Below are 5,757 nucleotides of genomic sequence, written 5' to 3' on the forward strand. Positions count from 1 at the left end.
TATATATATGGCGAATGAAAGACGGAAGATAGAACATAATTTTTTATTATTAATCACGACCATGGTTTAGACACATCTAGCAATCGATCCCTCACGGGTGGGATACTTAACAAGTGGTTCAGGAGCATCCAGCAGAGCGGATATATCTCGTCGGGTGATAAATAGATACAACTCTTTAAAATAACAGTTCTGCAATGTATTTTCTCATATCGTCGAAAGAAAAGCAACAAAACGAAGGAAATATCTTCATTTATATAGAAGAGCAAAAATAAAATCAGAGAAGCAAAAAAGAAACGAACATGCAATACAACGAGAAAGATATTAAAAATAACTGTTAACAAATATAGATGCATAAATGCTCTTACACAAGTTGCATGGCGCGTGCACAATCGCTCATACAAATATCCACTAAAATGTAAGCATAGACACACTTGTGGTTTGGTGCACTCGCAATCAGAAAGTGAGTTAAATATCTACTTGGTCTTTATAAGAATCTAGAGGCTAAATCTAAACTTAATTCATCCATAACTTAAAATAAATTCTGATAACAGTTACTCAAATACATTCCCACTGCATTCTTTGAAATAACATTTACATCCGTGTAGGCTCCTTAAGAGCCTTTCAGAAATTCTGTTAATGATCTTCTCATTTGTCCACAGAATAGATAGGGATTCATCGGAGCAGAGTCGGCATCTGCTGCAAATGATATTGTATAGTTTTGCATGCTTTACTATGGACCAAGTTATGTTGTACTTAATTTTATCTTCCTGCTGTCGCCATACAAAATTGGCTCCAAAATGTTGAATGTCTCTTATCGATTCTCTTGAAGCGAGTGACAGGGTTGCAAAAACGATTCTTAAATGAATTAGCCGTCTGCCCAATATAGAAATACGGCCTTTCTTTTGTGTGCACGGTACATTTATATACAATATTTGTTCATCAATGGTCAGTTTGATTTTTCACTGGATGAGCATTTATCATATTTATTTGTATATATGGCAGTTCTGATTTCATTTTCCAACGTTGTTACCGTGTTAGCTATATCATAAGCATTTTTACTATTACAATTTGGTCGTAACTGATGCTTTTCATTGCAGTTTTCAGCTCCTTTGTTGGTATTTAGATGCTATGATCACTAAATTCAGTAGGTTAGTTATTGAACTATTGTCGCATTTTATTATTGTTTACGTGGTGCATAAGCTGCTCTAAATTAGCAGAGTTAGCGTAGGATACCTTCACGGTGTGCCGATTGAAAATAGTATGACATCGATTAGATTTAGAAAAACATTTGTCCAAAGCAGCCAAACATTTTCCACCGATCTTGGTTGAAGCATGCGAACCGAAAATTGAGTTGAACCAGAGGACATCCTGATTTCTATATCTGTTGTTTGGCTTATTTGATCGAGTGTGTTGTACAGGATTCGAACAATTTACAGTGTTACGAACATTTGGATTATTGCCATGTGTATCTGAGTTTTTGTCGGTAGTTCATTGTCTTGACCAATCCTTCCTGACCTGTATTCTCTATCTGAGTGAGTTCTCTTACCGTGACGTTGTGATGGTGTAAAATGTGTATTACTATTGGAGGAATACAAGCATGCACAAGTGTTGTGCATGTTTGCTTCTTGTATATATTGAATTTTCTCACGGTATAGCCCTAGCTAAAAAAAGCATTATAATTTGCATGAAATTCCAAATTCTTATTATTAGCGGATAATCTAGAAATTCTAGTATAAATATTCTAAACTAATCCCCATATTATCGAGAGTGGATGGTTGGATGCTACATGTATGTACTATATATGATCATTTGGCTTATGAAATGGTTCAAATAATCCAGTTTCAAGACAGAGGATAGCGTCAAGAAAGTTTACTCTGCGAAAATCCTTTCCCATAATAATGTTTAGTCCTAATTTTAAATAAATCTAAAGAAAATTTTCCTATGCCTTTCTAGTTGTACTTTACCCAGAAAAAATAAAGCGTAATCTCTATATAGACCCCTTGTTACTTCCGGAAAGGAAAACCGGATTAATGAAAGGATATATATTCCGACTAGGTCTGTGACCTGTGCCGAGTCAGATGACCCCATTGCTATATCAAAAGCATTCTCCCTATCTAATCTACTCCATAATCTATCTTCAAAATCTACTTAAGTGACTCGTGTGACAAGTATCATATCTATTTCGCGTCGGGACAAACCGGAATTTCTCATGCTTTAAATCAGGGCTTGATTAAGGACGATCGGGTTGCGTCATAATAGGTCTCTGTATCTAGTTGCAAACATTTACTAGTCTTACTAATTTCTAGATGCTTAAATCATCAAACTACCTCTTCGGTATCTGACCAGAGGGCTAATCTAATTTTAGATTTAAGGACGGGTATTACCCTATCAATGGTTCTTTACTGATAATGCCTATATCAGATTTAGAGGGACAAATCAATCTAACTGAGGGGTCAATATGAAAGTTGATTTATGATACTTAAGCATAATCTAGGGACGCATGGCTCGGTTCTATAATCTATAGCTAAATCTCTAATGATTTGTAACCCTGTATTGTTAATTCTTTTTAATGTATCGTTACTAGCATGTCAATATTTCCTGTGTAATTCCTTCATAATCATAGTCGTATATAACTCAATATCAACAATATAAATGTTACTTGCTTTGTCTGTTGGTACAAGTATCTTTGAAGCTTCCTTGAAATAATCAAGTAATTTTTTGATTTTCTGCTAATGTATATTGCCCCTTCTAAGGTATTTTCTGAACTTCACGTTCTTAACCATACTACATAATTCCTTTTCAAATCTGGTTAGGTGTTGGTTAGTCGGTGGGCTCCTTCTAGATTTGAATACTTTCCTTAGTAGGTCCCCATGTTCATGTTTGTCACTTGATTTAACCTCTCTGTCAAAAAAGAAAGCTTTCCATGGCATTCTACGTACAAATGGGTTGGTTTTCTCCAAAAGATCACGTATATAATCCTTCCAGCTTGGTATAGGTATATCCTTTAGCGAAATATCCAGAGTTATCTTATCAATCTTCGTGGTATGCTACCTTAAAGTACCTTCCTCCCGGAAATCGTTTGTGGTTATTAGATAATAAAGCGAATGGTTTACACCTGGTAGCTTACTGGTAAAACACGGTCACTTTCAAAGTGTTCATTATGTATATGGTAAATAACAGACGGAAGATGGAATATACTAGAATTTTTATTATGAATCACAATTGTTTCGAAACATCTAGCATCGATTCCTCGCGAGTGGAACACTTAACAACTCATTCAGGAGCATCCAGTAGTGCAGATGTATCTCATCGAGTGACAATTAGATACAACTTGGTAAAATAACAGTTCCCCAATGTATCTTCTCATTGCGTAGAAAGAAAAGCAGCAAAACGAAGGAAATAGTTTCATTTATATAGATCAAAAATAAATTACAGATACAAAAAAGAAACGGAAACGCAATACAGTGAGAAAAGTATTAAAAATGACCGTTAACAGATATGGATGCATAAATGCCCTCACCCAAGTTGTATTGCGCGTGCACACTCGCTCATACAAGCATCCGCGAAAATGTATGTATGTATGTATGTATGTATGTATGTATGTATATATATGTGTGTATGTATGTATGTATGTATGTACGTACGTACGTATGTATGTATGTATGTATATGTGTATGTGTGTATGTATATATGTATGTATGTATGTATGTATGTGCATGTGTGTGTATTAGATATATACAACATATATATACATAAATTTTTCACTGGAACCAAACAGGTCTATGTTTTAGCTCTTGTACATTTTCCCATATTCTCTTCAATGATGCTTCAACATGATTTCAGAGATTACCATATGGGTGTAAAATTCTAGTTTTGCACGGAAGGCGGTGTACTAAACCTGAAAGGGTAAAGTTTCAAATAAAAAAAAGAAGACTAAGGAAGAGATTCTACGTTACTTTCTCTTTGCTGAAGATTGCGCCTTGATTTCTTATACATTTGAGGGAATTCAGGAAACGGCCGACAGGTTTGCTGTGGCAGCTCCTGCATTTGAACTAATTATCAGCACCAAGAAGGCTGAAGTTTTATTCCAACGAAAGCCTAGAGCAGAACATACTCAAGATTCAAAAGTGATGATTAACAACAAGCCACTCAAATGTGTCAGGTCATTGAAATATCTTGGAAGTACAGTAAAATTTAAGAGTACTTCTGATGAAGAAATCAACGTTAGAATATCTAAGGCTACAAACGCTACTGGAAAATTTGCCCATCGTTTGTGGGATGAGCACGATGTCAGTCTAAAAACTAAAATAAGTGTATACAAATCTTGTATTTTGAGCACACTTTTTTATGGAACAAAATCATGGACTCCCTACTACAGACATATAAAGAAACTTGATATCTTTCACATGTGCTGTCTGCACAATATCTGCAACATAAAACCGCGAAATAAGATATCAAATGTTAAAATCTTAGAGCTCTCTGTCTCTATTTTCAGCGTACGTTTCATAAGGCAATCCCACCTATTTTCTTCCAGCAACTTCTGTTGTGGCTACATGGAATTTATTCTGCAGTCCCTTCTTACGTAATTCGTCTTCGTGTGCTTTTTTTAAACTTTTTCCTTCTTTTTTTTTCTGCTCTCAATACACCCTCGGTCCTAACTGTCACTAGCAAGGTTCCCTTACTTTGTGCTAGATATCTCATTAAACTCTCGAGTTGGATACGCGAGCAGTCTTCCACACTTATCAGTCCCCTTCATCCATTTGCTGTGTTCATGTATGTATAGGCGATCAGTGTCTGCACGTGGATCATGGACTCCATGCATCGTTAGAAGCTTTCTTGACATCCTGTCCATATCCTTTAGTTCCTCTTCTATCCAATTCAAGATTCCTATGCCATACCGAACTATTGCCACTGCACTCAAGTTTATTACAGAAATTATGTATCTGGTATTCAGCTTTGAATCAATATTTTTCTGACTTACCGCAGGTACTGTCTTTTTGTCTTTTCCTTCATGTCGTGGTGTTTGATTCTATCTGCTTTAAGTATTCCCAGGTATTTATAACTGGATTGAGGTTGAATTGCCTTCATCATTTCACCACTTGGAAGACTTCTGTCCTGGCAAGCTTTCCTTGTTTCATCACAATCGTAGCACATTTTCAGAGTCCAGACTCTATCTGAATATCATTGGAGGAAATCTGCACAGACTGTCCAGTTGGGCCTCAGTTTTTGTGAATTGCTTCAGATCGTCCATGAAAAGTAAGCGGTTTAGTTTTCCATTACCTCTACCCACTCCAACTTTGCTTTCTGTAATATTTCACTCAATGGGACCCTTTTCAGTACAAATATCAATAGAGAAACACTGTCCCTCTGAAAGATTCCTCCTTTGGTTTTTTACCTCACCTAGAACTTGCTTCCTTGCTGTCAATTCCATTCTCCAGCATTTCATGCTATTCCATATAAGGCTTCTCATATTCTTTGCTACTACACACATTTCCATTGTTCTTGTTATCCAGCAGTGTGGTATCATATCGTATGATTTGCAAATTAACCCATGCAATGTCCAGGTTTATATGTCTTCTCTTGCAGTTCCTGATAATTAGATTATCAGTTAAGAGCTGATCCTTCGTTCCCCGGCTTCTCTTATTATTATTATTATTATTATTATTATTATTATTATTATTATTATTATTATTATTATTATTATTATTAAGGTGGCGAGCTGGCAGAATCTTTAGCGCGCTGGACGAAGTGTTTAGC

The 5,757-nt window shown here is 35.8% G+C and overlaps 1 protein-coding gene across 1 annotated transcript in view; it reads right to left on the minus strand.

The window, feature by feature from the left end:
• The window catches only part of LOC106872092 (glycine receptor subunit alpha-2), an 807,169-nt gene that overhangs the window by 191,773 nt on the left and 609,639 nt on the right, over positions 1-5,757 (minus strand). The window lies entirely within an intron of this gene.

Source organism: Octopus bimaculoides, chromosome 13 (assembly GCF_001194135.2).
Source record: "Octopus bimaculoides isolate UCB-OBI-ISO-001 chromosome 13, ASM119413v2, whole genome shotgun sequence".
NCBI lineage: Eukaryota > Metazoa > Mollusca > Cephalopoda > Octopoda > Octopodidae > Octopus > Octopus bimaculoides.